This window comes from Symphalangus syndactylus, chromosome 9, assembly GCF_028878055.3.
Source record: "Symphalangus syndactylus isolate Jambi chromosome 9, NHGRI_mSymSyn1-v2.1_pri, whole genome shotgun sequence".
Classification (NCBI taxonomy): domain Eukaryota; kingdom Metazoa; phylum Chordata; class Mammalia; order Primates; family Hylobatidae; genus Symphalangus; species Symphalangus syndactylus.
The window spans coordinates 44,014,128-44,038,994 of NC_072431.2; the positions used below are offsets into that span (position 1 = coordinate 44,014,128).

General features: G+C 37.5%; 1 protein-coding gene across 3 annotated transcripts in view; it reads left to right on the plus strand.

Annotated features, from left to right (window-relative positions):
• Positions 1 to 24,867, plus strand: part of ERMN (ermin) — a 90,578-nt gene that overhangs the window by 2,422 nt on the left and 63,289 nt on the right. For all 3 annotated transcript variants that reach the window (XM_063609483.1, XM_063609482.1, XM_063609484.1), the window contains exon 2: positions 11,409 to 11,589. The gene's annotated coding sequence lies outside the window, so the exon portion shown is untranslated. The remainder of the gene's footprint in view (positions 1 to 11,408; positions 11,590 to 24,867) is intronic.

Here is a 24,867-nt window from a genome sequence, read left to right on the forward strand (position 1 = left end):
AACTATCCTAAATATATATGCACCCAACACAGGAGCACCCAGATTCATAAAGCAAGTCCTGAGTGACCTACAAAGGGACTTAAACTCCCACACAATAATAACGGGAGATTTTAACACCCCACTGTCAACATTAGACAGATCAACAAGACAGAAAGTTAACAAGGATATCCAGGAATTGAACTCAGCTCTACACAAAGTGGACCTAATAGACATCTACAGAACTCTCCACCCCAAATCAACAGAATATACATTTTTTTCAGCACCACACCACGCCTATTCCAAAATTGACCACATAGTTGGAAGTAAAGCACTCCTCAGCAAATGTGAAAGAACAGAAATTATAACAAACTGTCTCTCAGACCACAGTGCAATCAAACTAGAACTCATGATTAAGAAACTCACTCAAAACCGCTCCACTACATGGAAACTGAACAACCTGCTCCTGAATGACTATTGGGTACATAATGAAATGAAGGCAGAAATGAAGATGTTCTTTGAAACCAATGAGAACAAAGACACAACATACCAGAATCTCTGGGACACGTTCAAAGCAGTGTGTAGAGGGAAATTTATAGCACTAAATGCCCACAAGAGAAAGCAGGAAAGATCCAAAATTGAAACCCTAACATCACAATTAAAAGAACTAGAAAAGCAAGAGCAAACACATTCAAAAGCTAGCAGAAGGCTAAAAATAACTAAAATCAGAGCAGAACTGAAGGAAATAGAGACACAAAAAACCCTTCAAAAAATTAATGAATCCAGGAGCTGGTTTTTTGAAAAGATCAACAAAATTGATAGACTGCTAGCAAGACTAATAAAGAAGAAAAGAGAGAAGAATCAAATAGATGCAATAAAAAATGAAAAAGGGGCTATCACCACCGATCCCACAGAAATACAATCTACCATCAGAGAATACTACAAACACCTCTATGCAAATAAACTAGAAAATCTAGAAGAAATGGATAAATTCCTCGACAAATACACCCTCCCAAGACTAAACCAGGAAGAAGTTGAATCTCTGAATAGACCAATAACAGGTTCTGAAATTGTGACAATAATCAATAGCTTACCAACCAAAAAGAGTCCAGGACCTGATGGATTCACAGCCGAATTCCACCAGATGTACAAGGAGGAATTGGTACCATTCCTTCTGAAACTATTCCAATTGATAGAAAAAGACGGAATCCTCCCTAACACATTTTATGAAGCCAGCATCGTCCTGATACCAAAGTCTGGCAGAGACATAACCAAAAAAGAGAATTTCAGACCAATATCCTTGATGAACATTGATGCAAAAATCCTCAATAAAATATTGGCAAACCAAATCCAGCAGCACATCAAAGAGCTTATCCACCATAATCAAGTGGGCTTCATCCCTGGGATGCAAGGCTGGTTCAACATACACAAATCAATAATTGTAATCCAGCATATAAACAGAACCAAAGACAAAAACCACATGATTATCTCAATATATGCAGAAAAGGCCTTTGACAAAATTCAACAACGCTTCATGCTAAAAACTCTCAATAAATTAGGTATTGATGGGACGTATATCAAAATAATAAGAGCTATCTATGAAAAACCCACAGCCAATATCATACTGAATGGGCAAAAACTGGAAGCATTCCCTTTGAATACTGGCACAAGGCAAGGATGCCCTCTCTCAGCGCTCCTATTCAACATAGTGCTGGAAGTTCTGGCCAGAGCAATCAGGCAGGAGAAGGAAATAAATGGTATTCAATTAGGAAAAGAGGAAGTCAAATTGTCCCTGTTTGCAGATGACATGATTGTATATCTAGAAAACCCCATTGTCTCAGCACAAAATCTCCTTAAGCTGATTAGCAACTTCAGCAGTCTCAGGATACAAAATCAATGTACAAAAATCACAAGCGTTCTTGTACACCAATCACAGACAAACAGAGAGCCAAATCATGAGTGAACTCCCATTCACAATTGCTTCAAAGAGAATAAAATACCCAGGAATCCAACTTACAAGGGATGTGAAGGACCTCTTCAAGGAGAACTACAAACCACTGCTCAATGATATAAAAGAGGATACAAACAAATGGAAGAACATTCCATGCTCATGGGTTGGAAGAATCAATATCGTGAAAATGGCCATACTGCCCAAGGTAATTTATAGATTCAATGTCATCCCCATCAAGCTACCAATGACTTTCTTCACAGAATTGGTAAAAACTACTTTAAAGTTCATATGGAACCAAAAAAGAGCCCTCATCGCCAAGTCAATCCTAAGCCAAAAGAACAAAGCTGGAGGCATCACGCTACCTGACTTCAAACTATACTACAAGGCTACAGTAACCAAAACAGCATGGTACTGGTACCACAACAGAGACATAGATCAATGGAACAGAACAGAGCCCTCAGAAATGATGCCGCATATCTACAACTATCTGATCTTTGACAAACCTGACAAAAACAAGAAATGGGGAAAGGATTCCCTATTTAATAAATGGTCCTGGGAAAACTGGCTAGCCATATGTAGAAAGCTGAAACTGGATCCCTTCCTTACACCTTATACAAAAATTAATTCAAGATGGATTAAAGACTTAAATGTTAGACCTAAAACCATTAAAATCCTACAAGAAAACCTAGGCAATACCATTCAGGACATAGGCGTGGGCAAGGACTTCATGTCTAAAACACCAAAAGCAATGGCAACAAAGCCAAAATTGACAAATGGGATCTAATTAAACTAAAGAGCTTCTGCACAGCAAAAGAAACTACCATCAGAGTGAACAGGCAACCTACAGAATGGGAGAAAATTTTTGCAACCTACTCATCTGACAAAGGGCTAATATCCAGAATCTACAATGAACTCAAACAAATTTACAAGAAAAAAACAAACAACCCCATCAAAAAGTGGGCAAAGGACATGAACAGACACTTCTCAAAAGAAGACATTTATGCAGCCAAAAAACACATGAAGAAATGCTCATCATCACTGGCCATCAGAGAAATGCAAATCAAAACCACAGTGAGATACCATCTCACACCAGTTAGAATGGCCATCATTAAAAAATCAGGAAACAACAGGTGCTGGAGAGGTTGTGGAGAAATAGGAACACTTTTACACTGTTGGTGGGAATGTAAACTAGTCCAACCATTGTGGAAGTCAGTGTGGCGATTCCTCAGGGATCTAGAACTAGAAATACCATTTGACCCAGCCATCCCATTACTGGGTATATACACAAAGGACTATAAATCATGTTGCTATAAAGACACATGCACACGTATGTTTATTGCGGCACTATTCACAATAGCAAAGAGTTGGAACCATCCCAAATGTCCAACAATGATAGACTGGATTAAGAAAATGTGGCACATATACACCATGGAATACTATGCAGCCATAAAAAATGATGAGTTCATGTCGTTTGTAGGGACATGGATGAAACTGGAAAACATCATTCTCAGTAAACTATCGCAAGGACAAAAAACCAAACACTGCATGTTCTCACTCATAGGTGGGAATTGAACAATGAGAACTCATGGACAGAGGAAGGGGAACATCACACTCCGGGGACTGTTGTGGGGTTGGGGGAGCGAGGAGGGACAGCATTAGGAGATATACCTCATGCTAAATGATGAGTTAATGGGTGCAGGAAATCAACATGGCACATGGATACATATGTAACAAACCTGCACATTGTGCACGTGTACCCTAAAACCTAAAGTATAAAAAAAAGAAAAAAAAACTATGAGAAAAAGAATAGGAAAAAAAATAGAAAAAAAAAATAAATTCCTCATGGCTGATAATGGGAGTCAGATTTCTTACTGTTGGATTCAAAGTTCACAGATAAGTAAGGGAGAATGCCAGATTGACCCATGTGGTAATGGTATTACGTTTTAGACATCCGTATGCACTCAATATTAGTTTAATAAAAGTATGGATGATTACATACATGAATATTTATAGATATCTGTGTATGCATGAATTAGTTTATACACACTCATTTCCTTGCTCTGTCAGTTGAGAGGTCAAGGACATAATGACACTTTAGCAGCAATGAACACACACAGCACCAAGATCTTGCCTTCTAATACCATTCCCCAATAAAATAAACCAGAGTTTCTTGGAGACATGGCTTATTCTAGGTCTGAGGCAGGGAATGAACAAGAAGGGCCTGCAGCATCTTGTAATGTCAGAAAGTAATAAAATATTTTAAAAAATCTTATAAAGATTGAGATATGTCAAAGGGAAATAGAAGTCAATCAGAAGGGCTCCTAATGGCCAAAGATGAAACACTTTGAGCAACAGATAAAACAGTATTAAATTATAACCCAAAATATAAAATAAGTATACATTCATGTGTCCATAAATAATAAATGGAGTGAAGAGACAAACCTCCTGTTTGGAAAAATTTCCCGTTACTTATATAGATACTCCACCCTCAAGGAAGAGGAGCAGAACTCCTCATTCCTTAAGTGTGGGCTGAATATGATGACCTTTTTCCAAAGGGTATGGTACGGAAAAATGGGAAAAGTAATTTCTAATTTTGGATACATGCTATCTAATTTTGGATACAGGCTATCATACTTTTGTCCAAACTTACAGAATGTAAAACACCAAGAATGAACTCTAATATAAACTATACTTTGAGTGATAAAGATATGTCAGTGTAGGTTTAGCAATTGTAATAAATGTACCACTTTGGTGGGGAATGCTGATAATGGGAAACATTGATATGCATATATTGGACCAAGGGATATATGTAAAATCTCTGTACCTTCTACTCAACTGTACTCTCAACCTAAAACTGCTCTAAAAGAAGTATATTAAAAATTGTTATTGAAATCAAATCCTCACCATCAGTGGGAAAGCGTATCACACATAGATAAAGAGAGAATTTGTGAACTGAAAAATTAGTGAAATTACCATAATAAATATATAAAGAGACTTCAAAAAGTTTGTGGAAAAATGGAACTAAAAAATAAAAATTAAAAAAATATAAACCTTAATTTTTCAACATAAGCTCAATTAAGCTTGAGACATTCTTGTAAGCAATAATACCAGCCATTCTAAAGAACTGAGGATCTTGGGAATTTGACCATGTTAATACAGTCTTTTATATATTATTAATTGAAGAAAAATGGGTGCCCTTTACGGTCTTTTTAAGATTAAGAAACAAACAAAAAACAATCAGAAGGAGCCAAATCAGGAATTTAAGGTAGATGCCAAAAGATTTCCCATAAAAACTCTCACAAAATTGTCCTTTTTTGATGAGATAAACGAGCAGGAGCTTGGAGCATTGTTGTAGTGGAGAAAGACTCTCTGGTGAAGCTTTTCTGGATATTTTTCTGTTAAAGCTTTGGCTAACTTTCTCAAAACTCCCTCATAATAAACAGATAAATAACAGATAAATTACAGATAAATAAACTGCTCTTTGGCCCTCCAGAAAGTCAACAAGGAAAATGCTTTGAGCATCACACAAAACTGTTTTCATGACCTTTGCTCCTGACCCGTCCACTTTACTTTGACTTGTCCACTTCCACCTTTTGGTAGCCATTGCTTTGGTTGTGCTTTGTCTATAGGATCATACCAGTAAAGCCATATTTCATCTTCTATTACAATTTTTCAAATAAACCCTTCAGGATCTTGATCCCAACTGTTTAAAATTTCCACTGAAAGCTCTGCTCTTGTCTGCAGCTGATCTGGGTGGAATGGTTTTGGCACCCATTGAATAGAAAGTTTGCTCACCTTTAAGTTTTCAGTTAGAATTGTTTAAGCTAAACCAGTTGAGATGTCTATGGTGTTGGCTATTGTTTCTGCTGTTAATCATTGGTCCTCCTCAATTAGGGCACAAACAGGGCTAATATTTTTTTCTCCCAAATTACTGTGGATTATTTGTTGCTGCAGGCTTCCTCTTCAAAATCATGTAGTCCCTTCTTAAAACAAGTTATCCATTTGTAAACTGATGATTTCCTTGAGGCACTGTCCCCATAAACTTTTTGTAAGCAATCAATAATTTCACCATTTTTCCACCCAAGTTTCACTATAAATTTGACATTCGTGCTTGCCTCAATTTTAGCAAAATTCTTACTGCTCTGTTAAGGGCTTTTTTCAAACTGAAGTCCTAAACTTCTTAATGCCTCAAACTAGATCCCATTCCGGCATATTATAACAAGTTAGTATCAGTTTATTTTGGTGCAAAAATTTTTAAGACCTACACATAGCTTTCCATAATATGCATTTTTCATGAACTTTTTGAAGTCCTCTCATATAAAGAGAGATAAAGAGAGTAGAAATATTAGAAATAGATGAAAAATAGGAAGGAGAGAAAGGAAAGTTCCAACATATATCCAGTGAACATTCTGGAAGGATAAAATAGAGAAAACAGGAGAAAGGCTGTCTTTGAAGAGATGGTGATTGAGAATTTAGTCTAACTGAGTTTTTTTAAATCTCATGAATTATTAGAGTCAGAAAAGGCAACATCTTGATAAAATAAAAACAATAAAATAAAAAATAAAAACAAACTCACATTAACACATTGTAGTGGAACCATGAAGTATCAAAGTCAGTCTTTGGTGAAAATCTTAAAAGCAACGAAAGAACAAATGCAGATCACAAAGAACTATAATTATGTTGAGAGAATTAAGTCTCTACAGCTGTAACACTAAGGAGAGACACAGGCACTCTAAATTCTGCATGGTAATGAATGCCGCTATGTAATATCTTTTGTGAGATTGTCTACCAGCCTTTCACAGGTGTACAACTTAACTTACTGTTGGTGCCATGTACAATTATTTTTCCTTATATTTCTGCATTTACTAGTTGAGAACAAGATTTTGTCAAGCAAAATAGTATAAAGTTTCAATTTTCATTTGTTTGTTCAATCGTCCAACAAGTCAATGAACAATTTCTAACCTAATTCTTTGAGAACCATGTTAGAAACTCAAGATAAATACAAGTTCTTCTTGTTAATACTTAGTATCAGAAGACAAATACTTATAGTATGATAAATTCCAAGGCAAAGATATGTGAGAGCCTACACAAGTATGACATAACTCAGTCTGAAGTTAGAAATGTGATCATTATTGTACATGAACTCTTCTGGGAAGGAGTTCAAATAACTTCATTTATGTTACAACAGAAAATCAGTAATATGATAAAGGAAAGTATAAAACAGTTTAAAAAATCACTTGGATTTAAACTGAGCTTGCCTTTTCTTCACAATAGTGATGATTTGGTGATTGTGATCTGAGAGCATTCTGGTCCCGTTACAAATTCATTACTAAAGAAAGTGTACATGCTCAGATTGAAGAGCAGAGAGGACTGGGTGGTACCTACTTTCCTTTCCAAATACTACTTAAAAAGTGGTCTTTCATTTTTGGTATATTTATTTTCTATCCAGCCCAAACACTAATGGATGGAGGAGAAATGAGAAGAGGAATATCATTTCCACTGTTGAGAGGGTGAAATTCTGCACTTACTTTGGCTTCAAATGTTGAGAATTAAGTTAATGGGTCAATATAGCTCCAAACCTTATCACTGCCTCACGTAAATAGAGAAAACAAGAAAGAAATGAGTTTGCTAAATGAACTAGAAAATCTAGAAGAAATGGATAAATTCCTCGACACATACACCCTCCCAAGATTAAACCAGAAAGAAGTTGAATCTCTGAATAGACCAAAAACAGGCTCTGAAATTGAGGCAATAATTAATAGCCTACTAACCAAAAAAAGTCCAGGACCAGATGGATTCACAGCCGAATTCTACCAGAGGTACAAGGAGGAGCTGGTACCATTCCTTCTGAAACTATTCCAATCAACAGAAAAAGAGGGAATCCTCCCTAACTCGTTTTATGAGACCAGCATCATCCTGATACCAAAGCCTGGCAGAGACACAACAAAAAAAAGAGAATTTTAGACCAATATCCCTGATGAACATCGATGCAAAAATCCTCAATAAAATACTGGCAAACCAAATCCAGCAGCACATCCGAAGGCTTATCCACCATGATCAAGTGGGCTTCATCCTTGGGATGCAAGGCTGGTTCAACATATGCAAATCAATAAACATAATCTACCATATAAAGAGAACCAATGACAAAAACCACATGATTATCTCAGTAGATGCAGAAAAGGCCTTTGACAAAATTCAACAGCCCTTCATGCTAAAAACTCTCACTAAATTAGGTATTGATGGAACGTATCTCAAAATAATAACAGCTATTTATGAGAAACCCACTGCCAATATCATACTGAATGGGCAAAAACTGGAAGCGTTCCCTTTGAAAACTGGCACAAGGCAGGGGTGCCCTCTCTCACCACTCCTATTCAATATAGTGTTGGAAGTTCTGACCAGGGCAATCAGGCAGGAGAAAGAAATAAAGAGCATTCAGTTAGGAAAAGAGAAAGTCAAATTGTCCCTGTTTGCAGATGACATGATTGTATATTTAGAAAGCCCCGTCATCTCAGCCCAAAATCTCCTTAAGCTGATAAGCAACTTCAGCAAAGTCTCAGGATACAAAATCAATGTGCAAAAATCACAAGCAATCCTATACACCAATAACAGACAAACCGAGAGCCAAATCATGAGTGAACTCCCATTCACAATTGCTTCAAAGAGAATAAAATACCTAGGAATTCAATTTACAAGAGATGTGAAGGACCTCTTCAAGGAGAACTACAAACCACTGCTCAATGAAATAAAAGAGGATACAAACAAATGGAGGAACATTCCATGCTCATGGGTAGGAAGAATCAATGTTTTGAAAATGGCCATAATGCCCAAGGTAATTTATAGATTCAATGCCATCCCCATCAAGCTACCAATGACTTTCTTCACAGAATTGGGAAAAACTACTTTAAAGTTCATATGGAACCAAAATAGAGCCCACATTGCCAAGTCAATCCTAAGCCAAAAGAACAAAGCTGGAGGCATCATGCTACCTGACTTCAAACTATGCTACAAGTCTACAGTAACCAAAACAGCATGGTACTGGTACCAAAACAGAGATATAGGCCAATGGAACAGAACAGAGCCCTCTGAAATAATGCCATATATCTACAATTATCTGATCTTTGACAAACCTGATGAAAACAAGAAATGGGGAAAGGATTCCCTATTTAATAAATGGTGTTGGGAAAACTGGCTAGCCATATGTAGAAAGCTGAAACAGGATCCCTTCCTTACACCTTATACAAAAATTAATTCAAGATGGATTAAAGACTTACATGTTAGAGCTAAAACCATAAAAACCCTAGAAGAAAACCAAGGCAATACCACTCAGGACATAGGCATGGGCAAGGACTTCATGTCTAAAACACAAGAAGCAATGGCAACAAAAGCCAAAATTGACAAATGGGATCTAATTAAACTAAAGAGCTTCTGCACAGCAAAAGAAACTACTATCAGAGAGAACAGGCGTGGGAGAAATTTTTGCAATCTACTCATCTGACAAAGGGCTAATATCCAGAATCTACAAAGAACTCAAACACATTCACAAGAAAAAAACAAACAACCCCATCAAAAAGTGGGCAAAGGATACGAACAGACACTTCTCAAAAGAAGACATTTATGCAGCCAAAAGACACATGAAAAAATGCTTATCATCACTGGCCATCAGAGAAACGCAAATCAAAACCACAATTAGATACCATCTCACACCAGTTAGAATGGCGATCATTAAAAAGTCAGTGAACAACAGGTGCTGGAGAGGATGTAGAGAAATAGAAACACTTTTACACTGTTGGTGGGACTGTAAACTAGTTCAACCATTGTGGAAGTCAGTGTGGCAATTCCTCAGGGATCTAGAACTAGAAATACCATTTGACCCAGCCATCCCATTACTGGGTATATACCCAAAGGATTATAAATCATGCTGCTATAAAGACACATGCGCACGTATGTTTATTGTGGCACTATTCACAATAACAAAGACTTGGAACCAACCCAAATGCCCAGCAATGATAGACTGGATTAAGAAAATGTGGCACATATCTGCCATGGAATACTATACAGCCTTAAAAAATGATGAGTTCACGTCCTTTGTAGGGACATGGATGAAGGTGGAAACCATCATTCTCAGCAAACTATCGCAAGGACAGAAAACCAAACACTGCATGTTCTCACTCATAGGTGGAAATTGAACAATGAGAACACATGGACACAGGAAGGGGAACATCACACGCTGGGGCCTGTTGTGGGGTGGGGGGAGGGGGGAGGGATAACATTAGGAGATATACCTTATGTTAAATGACGAGTTAATGTGTGCAGCAAACCAACATGGCACATGTATACATATGTAACAAACCTGCATGTTGTGCACATGTACCCTAAAACTTAAAGTATAATTAAAAAATTACAAGTTTGCTAGACAATGCAATTTATTATTATAAAAATTGCTTAACTATAAAAACTCTACCATTTTTGGTCATCAATAAATGATGTATAAGTACATTTTAAAAGTATTTATAAACTAAAAATAGGAAAAACATAGAAAATGATAATGAGTAGGGATCTGATCCCAACCAGCTGTATTTGAAGTCACAGTTGTTATTTCCTCACCACAGTGTGTGACATTTTATTCTGAGTTTCAAAACTACAGACAGAACTACTGATTAAAAACAGGATGTGGGTGAATAGTCATGCATGAGACTACCTGGACGAGACATGAGCTAAGCTAGTGGTTCTAAAACAGCAGCCTTCCGTCAAACACTGGCTTGCTGCCTCAGAATCACCTGAGCAACTCGTAAAGGTGCAGGTTCTCAGGCGTTGGGCCCCAGAGATTCTGTTGAATAGGCCTGGGTGGGTTTCAGAAGTCTTTGTATAAACAAGTTCCCTAAAAGATTCTTGCATTAATAGCTAGCAATCATATTTTGAGAAACACTTCCCTGGAAGTTTATAATTTCTCTATTAGGTCTGGTGTTGGTGAACTGTAATTGGGAATGGAGTATAAGCAAAATGATAAAAAATGTCAAAAATATTAAAAGTGTCTTAAGAAGAAAACTACTTCCTAATAACCTCCTCTTAGATTTTCCAACATGAATGTATGAAATTTCCACCCTTTTCAACATCATTTTCTGCATGTAACCATGACTCCTAGTCTGCTGAAGTGGAAGCCATCTAGAAGGAGTTCCCTCAGTTCCCTTGCCTCCAGTGATTTCTATCTCATTTTTCTCTTTGCTGCTATTTCTAACTGAAATGAATACATGTCTTTCCCACTTGTTACATCTTTACTTTCCCACAGACTTCTTTCTTCTGGCCAGCAAATTTTTTTTTATTTTTACCTATTCTGAGCTTAACCAGTAAAACCTGCATTATCAGCATGAACAGAAGATCATATCTCTTTAATATGTAAATTAATTTCCTAAGCCCCTGATTGCTAGATTCAGCATTGGAAACTAACCTTTATTGATCATGTTTCCATTTTCTGTCCTAGATCTTTTGAAAACGCTGGGATCTTACTTGGTGGTGCTTCCACACTTCTGAAAAGAGAAATGGAGAATTGAAAAAGCCACAAGTCGGGGAGGTTCCAAGATAGCCGAATAGGAACAGCTCTAGTCTACAGCTCCCAGTGTGAGCGATGCAGAAGATGGATGATTTCTGCATTTCCAACTGAGGTACTGTGTTCATTTCACTGGGGCTTGTTGGACAGTGGGTGTAGTGCACAGAGTGTGAGCTGAAGCAGGGAGAGGCATCGTCTCACCCGGGAAGTGCAAGGGGTCAGGGAATTCCCTTTCCTAGCCAAGGGAAGCCGTGAAAGACGGCACCTGGAAAATTGGGTCACTCTCACCCTAATACTGCACTTTTCCAATAGTCTTAGCAAATGGCACACCAGGAGATTATATCCTGTGCCTGGCTCGGAGGGTCCCATGCCCACAGAGCCTTGCTCACTGCTAGCACAGCAGTCTGAAACTGAACTTCAAAGTGGCAGTGAGGCTGGGGGAGGGGCACCTGCCATTGCTGAGGCTTGAGTAGGTAAACAAAGTGGCAGGGAAGCTCGAACTGGGTGGAGCCCTCCGCAGTTCAAGTAGGCTTGCCTGCCTCTGTAGACTCCACCTCTGGGGGCAGGACATAGCTGAACAAAAGGCAGAGAAACTTCTGCAGACTTAAACATCCCTGTCTGACAGCTTTGAAGAGAGTAGTGGTTCTCCTAGTATGGAGTCTGAGATCTAAGAATGGACAGACTGCCTCCTCAAGTGGGTCCCAGACCCCCAAGTAGCCTAACTGGGTGGCACTCCCAGTAGGGGTAGAAGGACACCTTATATGGCCAGGTGCCCTGCTGAGATGAAGATTTCAGAGGAACAATCAGACAGCAGCATTTGCCGTTCTGCAATATTTGTGGTTCTGCAGCCTCTGCTCTTGGTACCCAGGCAAACAGGGTCTGGAGTGGACCTCCAGCAAACTCCAAAAGACCTGCAGCTGAGGGTCCTGTCTGGTAGAAGGAAAACTAACAAACAGAAAGGACATCCACACCAAAATCCCATCTGTACGTCACCATCATCAAAGACCAAAAGTAGATAAAATCACAAAGATGGGGAGAAATCAGAGCAGAAAAGCTGAAATTTCTATAAATCAGAGCACCTCTTCCCCTTCAAAGGAACACAGCTCCTTGCCAGCAGTGGAACAAAGCTGGATGGAGAATGACTTTGACGAGTTGAGAGAACAAGGCTTCAGAAGATCAGTAATAACAAACTTCTCTGAGTTAAAGGAGGATGTTCGAACCATCTTAAAGAAGCTAAAAACCTTGAAAAAAGATTGGATGAATGGCGAACTAGAATAAACAGCACGGAGAAGACCATAAATGACCTGATGGAGCTGAAAACCATGGCACAAGAACTACGTGATGCATGCACAAGCTTCAGTAGCCGATTTGATCAACTGGAAGAAAGGATATCAGTGATTGAAGATCAAATGAATGAAATGAAGCGAGAAGAGAAGTTTAGAGAAAAAAGAGTAAAAAGAAATGAACAAAGCCTCCAAGAAATATGGGACTATGTGAAAAGACCAAATCTACATCTGATTGGTGTACCTGAAAGTGACAGGGAGAATGGAACCAACTTGGAAAACACTCTTCAGGATATTATTCAGGAGAACTTCTGCAATCTAGCAAGGCAGGCCAACATTCAGATTCAGGAAATACAGAGAACGCCGCAAAGATACTCCTTGAGAAGAGCAACTCCAAGACACATAATTGTCAGATTCACCAAAGTTGAAATGAAGGAAAAAGTGTTAAGGGCAGCCAGAGAGAAAGGTCGGGTTACCCACAAAGGGGAGCCCATCAGACTAACAGTGGATTCTCAGCAGAAACTCTACAAGCCAGAAGAGAGTGGGGGTCGATATTCAACATTCTTAAAGAAAAGAATTTTCAACCCAGAATTTCATATTCAGCCAAACTAAGCTTCATAAGTGAAGGAGAAATAAAATCCTTTACAGACAAGCAAATGCTGAGAGATTTTTTCACCACCAGGCCTGCCCTACAAGAGCTCTTGAAGGAAGCACTAAACATGGAAAGGAATGACCGGTACCAACCACTGCAAAAACATGCCAAATTGTAAGGACCATCAATGCTAAGAAGAAACTGCATCAACTAACAAGCAAAATAACCAGCTAACATCATAATGACAGGATCAAATTCACACATAACAATATTAACCTTAAATGTAAATGGGCTGAATGCTCCAATTAAAAGACACAGACTGGCAAATTGGATAAAGAGTCAAGAATCATCAGTGTGCTGTATTCAGGAGACTCATCTCACATGCAGAGACACACATAGGCTCAAAATAAAGGGACAGAAGAAGATCTACCAAGCAGATGGAAAGCAAAAAAAAGCAGGGGTTACAATCCCAGTCTCTGATAAAACAGATTTTAAACCAACAAAGGTCAGAAGAGACAAACAAGGCCATTACATAATGATAAAGGGATCAATTCAACAAGAAGAGCTAACTATCCTAAATATATATGCACCCAATACAGGAGCACCCAGATTCATAAAGCAAGTCCTTAGAGACCTACAAGGAGACTTAGACTCCCACACAATAATAACAGGAGACTTTAACACCACACTGTCAACTTTAGACAGATCCACAAGACAGAAAGTTAACAAGGATATCCAGGAATTGAACTCAGCTCTGCACCAAGTGGACCTACTAGACATCTACAGAACTCTCCACCCTAAGTCAACAGAATACACATTCTTAGCACCACATCACACATATTCCAAAATTGACCACATAGTTGGAAGTAAAGAACTCCTCAGCAAATGTAAAAGAACAGGAATTATCACAAATTGTCTTTCAGACCACGGTACACTCAAACTAGAACTCAGGATTAAGAAACTCACTCAAAACCACTCAACTACATGGAAACTGAACAACCTGCTCCTGAATGACTACTGGGTACATAAGGAAATGAAGGCAGAAGTAAAGATGTTCTTTGAAACCAACGAGAACAAAGACACAACATACCAGAATCTCTGGGACACATTTAAAACAGTATGTAGAGGGAAATTTATAGCACTAAATGCCCACAAGAGAAAGCAGAAAAGATCTAAAATTGACACCCTAACATCACAATTAAAAAAACTAGAGAAGCAAGAGCAAACACATTCAAAAGCTAGCAGAAGGCAAGAAATAACTAAGATCAGAGCAGAACTGAAGGAAATAGAGACACAAAAAACCCTTCAAAAAATCAATGAATCCAGGAGTTGGTCTTTTGAAAAGATCAACAAAATTGATAGACTGCTAGCAAGACTAATAAAGAAGAAAAGAGAGAAGAATCAAATAGATGCAATAAAAAATGATAAAGGGGATATCACCACCAATCCCACAGAGACACAAACTACCATCAGAGAATGTTATAAACACCTTTATGCAAATAAACTAGAAAATCTAGAGGAAATGGATAAATTCCTGGACACATAAACCCAGCTAAGAGTAAACCAGGAAGAAGTTGAATCTCTAAATAGACCAATAACAGGCTCTGAAATTGAGGCAATAATTAAGAGCCTACCAACCAAAAAAGTCCAGGACCAGATGGATTCACAGCCAAATTCTACCAGAGATGGAAAGAGGAGCTGGTACCATTCCTTCTGAAACTATTCCAATCAATATAAAAAGAGGGAATCCTCCCTAACTCATTTTATGAGGCCAGCATCATCCTGATACCAAAGCCTGGCAGAGACACAACAAAAAAAGAGAATTTTAGACCAATATCCCTGATGAACACCGATGCAAAAAGCCTCAATAAAATACTGGCAAACCAAATCCAGCAGCACATCCAAAAGCTTATCCACCATGATCAAGTGGGCTTCATCCTTGGGATGCAAGGCTGGTTCAACATACGCAAATCAATAAACATAATCCAGCATATAAAGAGAACCAATGACAAAAACCACATGATTATCTCAATAGATGCAGAAAAGGCCTTTGACAAAATTCAACAACCCTTCATGCTAAAAACTCTCAATAAATTAGGTATTGATGGGATGTATCTCAAAATGATAAGAGCTATTTATGACAAACCCACAGCCAATATCATACTGAATGGGCAAAAACTGGAAGCATTCCCTTTGAAAACTGGCACAAGGCAGGGGTGCCCTCTCTCACCACTCCTATTCAATATAGTGTTGGAAGTTCTGGCCAGGGCAATCAGGCAGGAGAAAGAAATAAAGAGCATTCAGTTAGGAAAAGAGGAAGTCAAATTGTCCCTGTTTGCAGATGACATGATTGTATATTTAGAAAGCCCCGTCATCTCAGCCCAAAATCTCCTTAAGCTGATAAGCAACTTCAGCAAAGTCTCAGGATACAAAATCAATGTGCAAAAATCACAAGCAATCCTATACACCAATAACAGACAAACCGAGAGCCAAATCATGAGTGAACTCCCATTCACAATTGCTTCAAAGAGAATAAAATACCTAGGAATCCAACTTACAAGAGATGTGAAGGACCTCTCCAAGGAGAATTACAAACCACTGTCCAACAAAATAAAAGAAGACACAAACAAATGGAAGAGCATTCCATGCTCATGGGTAGGAAGAATAAATATAGTGAAAATGGCCATACTGCCCAAGATAATTTATAGATTCAATGCCATCCCCATCAAGCTACCAATGGCTTTCTTCACAGAATTGGGAAAAACTACTTTAAAGTTCATATGGAACCAAAAAGAGCCTGCATTGCCAAGTCAATCCTAAGCCAAAAGAACAAAGCTGGAGGCATTAAACTACCTGACTTCAAGCTATACTACAAGGCTACAGTAACCAAAACAGTATGGTACTGGTACCAAAACAGAGATGTAGACCAAAGGAAGAGAACAGAACCCTCTGAAATAATACAACACATCTACAACCATTTGATCTCTGACAAACCTGATGAAAACAAGAAATGGGGAAAGGATTCCCTATTTAATAAATGGTGTTGGGAAAACTGGCTAGCCACATGTAGAAAGCTGAAACTGGATCCCTTCCTTACACCTTATACAAAAATTAATTCAAGATGGATTAAAGACTTAAATGTTAGAGCTAAAACCATAAAACCCCTAGAAGAAAACCGAGGCAATACCATTCAGGACATAGGCATGGGCAAGGACTTCGTGTCTAAAACACAAAAAGCAATGGCAACAAAAGCCAAAATTGACAAATGGAATCTAATTAAACTAAAGAGCTTCTTCACAGCAAAAGAAACTACCATCAGAGTGAACAGGCAACCTACAGAATGGGAGAAAATTTTTGCAATCTACTCATCTGACAAAGGGCTAATATCCAGAATCTACAAAGAACTTAAATTTAGAAGAAAAACTCAAACAACCCCATCAAAAAGTGGGTGAAGGATATGAATAGACACTTCTTAAAAGAAGACATTTATGCAGCCAAAAGACACATGAAAAATGCTTATCATCACTGGCCATCAGAGAAATGCAAATCAAAACCACAATGAGATACCATCTCACACCAGTTAGAATGGCGATCATTAACAAGTCAGGAAACAACAAGGGCTGGAGAGGATGTGGAGAAATAGAAACACTTTTCCACTGTTCGTGGGGCTGTAAACTAGTTCAACTATTTTGGAAGTCAGTGTGGTGATTCCTCAAGGATCTAGAACTAGAAATATCAGATGACCCAGCCATCCCATTACTGGATATATACCCAAAGGATTATAAATCATGCTGCTATAAAGACACATGCACACGTATGTTTATTGAGGCACTATTCACAATAGCAAAGACTTGGAACCAAGCCAAATGTCCAACAACGATAGACTGGATTAAGAAAATGTGGCACATATACACCATGGAATACTATGCAGCCATAAAAAAGGATGAGTTCATGTCCTTTGTAGGGACATGGATGAAGCTGGAAACCATCATTCTCAGCAAATTATCACAAGGACAGAAAACCAAACACTGTGTGTTCTCACTCATAGGTGGGAATTGAGCAATGAGAACACTTGGACGCAGGGTGGGGAACATCACACACCAGGGCCTGTCATGTGGTGGGGGGAGGGGGGAGGGATAGCATTAGGAGATATACCTAATGTAAATGAGTATACATATGTATACCTAATGTAAATACAAGTTAATGGGTGCAGCACACCAACATGGCACATGTATACATATGTAACAAACCTGCACGTTGTGCACACATACTGTAGAAATTAAAGTATGATATAATAAAAAAGAAAAGAAAAGAAACAGCCACAAGTGGGCCCAAGTTGCCCTTCTGTTGCTTCTGTTGCTATCACAAAGTGCCATTACTCAGATCCTGCCCTGCAGCATTCAAGGCATTTATAATTTTAATAGTCCAGAGCCTTCCATATCTTTGTATTTCATGGAAAAAAGTCAATCTCAGTCATCTGGTATTTGTTCAGTCCTGAGAATATGAGCTCCCAAGATGGCAGTTCTAGTTTTCATTCATGTTCTCAGTCTTTTGTCTTCAATCCCCCTTCTATATGGCATGGCCAAATTGGAAGGAGCTGTGGTCTTTAGGAATTCTTCTCTCAATAGCAAAATCATACTCCAAGACAATTTGCTGTCTTTACTTCTACACTTAGAAAAAATTGTCATAATTTTACATGCCTTAAATATATGTGTATTTCTGCAGATATACACATATATACATACCCAAACGTTTATGTGTATGTATACGTACGTATACATGCATCTTCTCTTGACTAATTTTCCCTTTAATCTGTTGCTGTGTCTTTTTCCTTCTCTTAACAACCAATCTTCTTGGAAAAGTGTTCTACTCATTCACTATCTCCACTTTCTTTTGACTCAGTTTCTCATTGGGTTATCCTCTGTGATCTAGTTTTTGCCCCATCACTCAATTATAAAACAATCTCGTAATTAGCAACTTTCTAAAGAACAATGCTATGGCTTTTTGTTAAATCTTGTCCGTATCAGGCTTTTTGTAGAATTTTACAGTTTTTATTAGCCTCTTTCCTTTATGAAATAGTCTATTCCTGTGTTCTTGATTATTTATTTTCGAATTCCTCTTTCTGTACCTGAATGGAGCCTTCTTCAAGTTCTATCCTCTTATCTCTACTTTTCCCCTCTCTATATATTCTTTTGCTTGTGGTTTGTATCCTCAGTCACAACTTTAAATATCACTTCTCTATACCTCTATCACTTTCCCAGACCAGAATTCCTTGCTGCTAATATAACTCTTTGACCCTATTGCTCTCTTTCTCTAGTATAGACTCTGTATTTCAGTTGTATTGAACAATCAACTTTTGCTGTCTCCATGACTACAGAGATAAGAGAAAGTACATAAAGGAGTGACATGGGCCAGGTTAAGACAAATCATTTTGTAATACACACTCTGCCTCAGTGTTAGGACAACAGGGCGAGGTGGAGACTGTTTGTAAACTGAAGGGCTCATGCCCAGATGGTAAGCTGTTACTCAGCTCCAGAGAGTTGTTTTTCAGGTTTCTTGATTTTCATAAAAATTAATTTTTAAAAAATTTTTGAGACAGGGTCTCACTCTATTGTTCAGGCTAGAGTGCAGTGGTGTGATCATGGCTCACTTTAGCCTCGACCTTCCAGGCTCAAGCAATTCTTCCATCTTAGCCTCCCCAGTACCTGGGACTACAGGAGAGTACCATCATGCCCGCTAATTTTTTTTTTAAGTTTTTTTTGCAGAGATAGGGGCCTTGCTATGTTTCCTAGGCTGGTCACAAACTACTGGGCTAGAGTGATCCTACCACCTCGGCCTCCCAAAGTGTTGATATTATAGGCATGAGCCACTGTTCCTGGCCTGAAAAATAATTTTTACATTGTCTCCCGGCTTCTAAATGTTGACAAATAAATTTTAAGGTTTAGATAACACTGTACAAACCAAAGAAAACATATTTATTAGGCATATTTAATCTGATGAACACCAGTTTGCAACTTCTAACTTATATCTAGATTACTGAAGAAACTCCCTACATAATCTATACTGTTACTCTAGGTGCTGCCTCCTCCCTCTCATTCGATGACAATAGCTAGATTAATCTTTTTAAGTCTAAAGTAAACCACAGATCATGCCATTTTCCAAGAAAAATATTTCATTGTTGATTAAATTAAGCACAAAACTTTAGTTGAACTCTAGAGCCTCTTCTCACCATACTCTGAGCTCTCCTTTGCAGCCTTATCTTTCCCTGCTTCCCTACATGTATTTCATGACTCTGGGCTGCAGTGGAGACTTTAAAGACCTCTGCTTATCTGCCCCATGAGCCAAAGTCATGCTCCCCATTCCCTTGTTAATTCACATTTGGTGTGCTCAGGCACTTCTGTTCCCTTTGGTTGAATTGTGTGTTATTCAAAGTTTGGTTGATTTTCTTCCCAGCTGTATTTGTGATTTAAAAGTTGCTTCCAAAATTGGGCAGGATAATATGAAAGACAGAAAAGAAATAGCAAAAATCCAAAATTCTGTACTAAGATTGCTTCACGAGGGTATTTTAGTTCCTTTTTTACTTTAAGGAAACTGAGACTGGATGTTCTGGATAAAGGTTTGTACAAAGGTGATAACATGGGGATTCCAATTAGTGGACTCGTTTTCAAAGGAGAATAGTTGGCCATATGGCAAAATGTTGGTGAATCTACACCTGTACATTTCAGGTTAAAATAAAACATTTTCAGATATATACACCATTTCTATGATTACCTGCCTCGACAGACTTTGTAGATCGACCAATTATGTGTCAAAATGATCTTAGATTGTATTTGGTATTTTGTGCTCTCATTTCACTCCCAAGCTTCCTTGGCATTAGGGTTTTATTGATGCTGTTCCATCACTCTACAGATCCCCTTTTCTTCATTTCTAAATTTTTGAAATTCAACCTGTTATTTTCAAATTGGCTCAAATGCCACTTTCCCTATCATCCTACACATGTGTAAATGTATATATGCATACACATCCACATCCACACTCACAATTTCCCTTTGATTTCTCCACCTTGATATGAGTTCACCATCCTTACACATCCTAAGTCTTTATGATGTTCTTTCCTAAAAATATTGATTATATTCCTTTTTTTATACTTAGTATAGAAATTAGTGTTCTTATGCTTTTGAAAATGCCACATTCTTTGAAGGCAGATTTGTGTACTTATTCATTTCTGTGCCATCCCACAGTACGTGTCATTGAACACACAGGAAATAAGATGAGCTTTATTTCTTGTCCCCCCAAACTCATGTCTTCTCTCACTTGAGATCAAATAATGCTGACTGGAAAGCTCAACTAGGCTTCAGACTTGGTGGGTACTCAAACCTGTTGGTAATTAGATGGTTTTTTAATGTATTGTATTTCGATACTCAGGAGACTTAGAATCTGTCTCAGAACTTAACAGGCCATTTGTAATAAGTGAATTTCTCCTTTCTCTCTGTCTTTGGAGATGGCACCTGAAGCAGCCCTTGGCAAAAAGATATACTGAAATTAGAAGTGGTACATTGCTAGGCCAGTGCAATGAGATGATGTTTATGTTGATTATCATTAATCTTGGCAAAACTTTTGGATTTAATATGTGATTGTGTTTGCATTATCTATGCTGATTTTATAATTGTAGAGATTATAATAATCAATTTGCTTTATCTTTGTGTAATTAGAGGTTTTTGATTGTTACTATTTTAGGATGAAGAATATCACAGTCAAAATGGTCCAAAAGATGTTTGACATTTTTGCCCTAGAAACAAAAAAACAAAAAAAGTTGTATATGCATCACTAAGAATGAAACAGACAAAAATCTGACAGTCATTTTAGAAAGCAATAGAAATATGTGTTCCCTTTGGGCTTATTTTGGAAACAAAAAAGAATTTGAAAATGTCAGGTTTATAAGAGCAAAATCTCCTTGTGAGGTGCCAGAACAGGGAACATACTTAACAGGAGTCAAGTATGGATTATTGAACGTCCTCAAATGAGAATGTTTATGAGCATAGTTGCCTGGCAGTGACAAAACAATTTTTATATATTTATTAAATCAAATTTAAAATGTTCTCAGTTGACTCCTGCTCATTTCTTCAGAAATACTGTTGTTAACACTTTAGTGAGTTTTCTTATCAGCCTTTGTCTAGGTATTTATATATGCATATAAACCCAATATTTAGCATATATATTTAAATTAAATGATATCATATATACAGCTGTACAACTTAATATTTTATATTTCATCAGGAGTATATTTTCTAAGTTTTTGATATCTGAAAATGTCTCTGCTTTCCCATGTGAATGCTATACTAGTAGAAGAGTGCATTTTAGGATCACAGTCCTTTTCAAGATGGCAATAAATATCATTTGCTCTTTTGATTTCTAGTTTTATGGATGAATAATCCAAAGCCAGTTTATTTCTCTTGTAAAAGTGTTTTTTTTTTCAGTTTATTCCTGGAATTAAAATTGTTTGCCAATATATCAAACTAAGAGTGTGAGTGGTGTGCATTTTTATTAAACAAGTCTAGACTTGTCTTTTGATCTGAAAAATAATCTTCCTTTTCGTCTAGATAGTTTCTATTTTAAAATGATTATTGCTTTTTCTTCATCTATTTTTTCTTTTTTTCTTAAATTCTTACTCTTTATAGTTTACGAATCTGAGTATTTGGCTAACAACACAATGCCAGGATCAAATTCACACATATCAATACTAACCTTTAATGTAAACAGGACCCATACTCCACTTAAAAGTAACAGAGTGGCAACCTGGATGAAAAAAAAAGACCCAGTGGTATGCTGTCTTTAAGAGACCCATCTTGCATGAAATGATACTCACAGCAAAGAGATGGAGAGAAATCTACCAAGCAAAGGGAAAGCAGAAAAAAAGCAAGATTGTAATCCTAGTTTCAGACAAACATGCTTCAAACCAACAAAGATTTTGAAAAGAAAGAAGAACATTACATAATGGTAAAGAGTTCAATTCAACAAGAAGGCTTAACTATCCTAAATATATATGTACCCAAAATAGGAGCACTCAGATTCATACAGCAAGTTATTAGAGACCTACAAAGAGACACAGAATCTCACATAATAATAGTGGGAGACTTCAACACTCCACTGACAGTATTAATCAGGTCATCAAGGCAGAAACCTAATAAAGATATTCAGGATCTGAACTCAGCAATGAACCAAATGGATCTGATAGACCTCCACAGAATTCTCCATTCCAGAAAGACAGAATATACATTCTTCTCATTGCCACATGGCACATACTGTAACATTGACTACATAATTGGGCATAAAACAATCCTCAGCAAACGCAAAGGAACCAAAATCATACCAAACACATTCTTGGACCACAGTGCAATAAAAATATAAGTGAAGATTAAGAAAACTTCTCAAAACCAGGAAATTACCTGGAAATTAAACAACATGTTCCTAAATGACTTTTGGGCAAATAATGAAATTAAATAAGAAATCAAGAAGTTCTTTGAAACTAATGAGAACAAAGATACAACATACCAGAATCTCTGGGACACAGCTACAGTGCTGTTGATAGGGAAATTCATAGCATTAAATGTCAACATCAAAAAGTTAGAAAGATCTCAAATTAACAACCTAACATCATAACTGAAAGATTTAGTGAAGCAAGAACAAGTCAACCCCAAAGCTAGCAGAAGATAAGAAATAACCAAAATCAGAGCTGTACCGAAGGAAATTGAGACATAAAAAGCAATTTAAAAGATCAATGAATATAGGAGTTTGTTTTTTGAAGAAATTAATAAGATAGATAGTGCTAGCTAGAATAATAAAGAAGAACAGAGAGAAGATCCAAATAAACACAATTAGAAATTACAAAGGGAATGTTACCACTGACTGCACAGAAATAAAAATAATCTTCAGAAACTACTACAGACACTTCTATGCACACAAACTAGAAAACCTAGAAAAGATGGACAAGTCCCTAAACACATACAACCACTCAAGATTGAACTAGGAAGGAACTGATTTCATGAACAGAACAATAATGAGCTCTGAAATTGAATCAGTAATAAATAGCCTACCAGCCAAAAATAGCCCAGGACCTGATGTATTCATAGCCAAATTCTACCAGATGTACAAAGAAGAAATGGTTCCATTTGTACAGAAAATATTCCAAAAAATTGACAAACAGAGACTCCTTTTCAATTCCTTCTATGGACCAGCATCATCTTGATACTAAAACCTGGCAGACACACACAAAAATAAAACTTCAGGCCAATATCCCTGATGAACATCAATGTGAAAATCCTCAGGAAAATACTTGCAAACTGAATCCAGCAACACATCAAAAAAGCTAATCCACCATGATCAAGTAGGCTTCATTCATGGGATGCAAAGTTGGTTCAACACATGGAAATCAACAAATGTGATTCATCACATAAACAGAACTAAAGACAAAAAACACCTGATTATCTCAATAGATGCAGAAAAGACTTTCAATAAAATTCAACACCTCTTTATGTTAAAAACTCTCAATAAACTAGGTATTGAAGGAACATACCTCAAAATAATAAGAGCCATCTATGACAAATCCACAGCCAATATTACACTGAATGGATAAAAGCTGGAAGCATTCCACTTGAAAACTGGCACAAGACAAGGATGCCTTCTCTCACCACTCCTATTCAATGTAGTTTTGGAAGCCCTATCCAGAGCAATCAGGCAAGAGAAAAAAATAAAATTCATCCAAATAGGAAGAGGAGAAGTCAAACTATCTTTGTTTGCAAATGACATGATTCTGTATCTAGAAAACTCCATAGTCTAGGCCCAAAAGCTCCTTCAGCTGATAACTCCAGCAAAGTCTCAGGATACAAAATCAATGTACAAAAATCACTAGCATTCCTATACATCTACAAGAGTCAAGCCAAGAGCCAACCAGAAAGTCATTCACAATTGCCGCAAAAAGAATCAATTACCTAGGAATACAGCTAATGAGGAAGGTGAAAGATCTCTACAATGAGAATGACACAACACTGCTCAGAGAAATCAGAGAGAACACAAACAAATGAAAAAACATTCCATGATCATGGATAGGAAGAATCAATATCATTAAAATGGCCATACTCTCCAAAGCAATTTACAGTTTCAATGTTATTCCTATCAAACTAACAACGACATCCTTCACACAAAGATAAAATACTATTTTAAAATTTATATGGAACCAAAAAAGAGCCCAAATAGCAAAGGCAATCCTAAGCAAAAAGAAGAAAGATGGAGGCATCATGTTGCCTGACTTCAAACTATACTACAGGGCTACAGTAACCAAAGCAGCATGATGCTGGTACAAAGAACAGGCACATGGAACAGAACCAATAGAACAGAACAGAGAGCCCTGAAATAAGGCCACACACCTACAACCACCTGATCTTCAACAAAGCTGAAAAAGCAAGGAATGTAGAAAAGACTCCTTATTCAGTAAATGATGCTGGGATAACTGGCTAGCCAT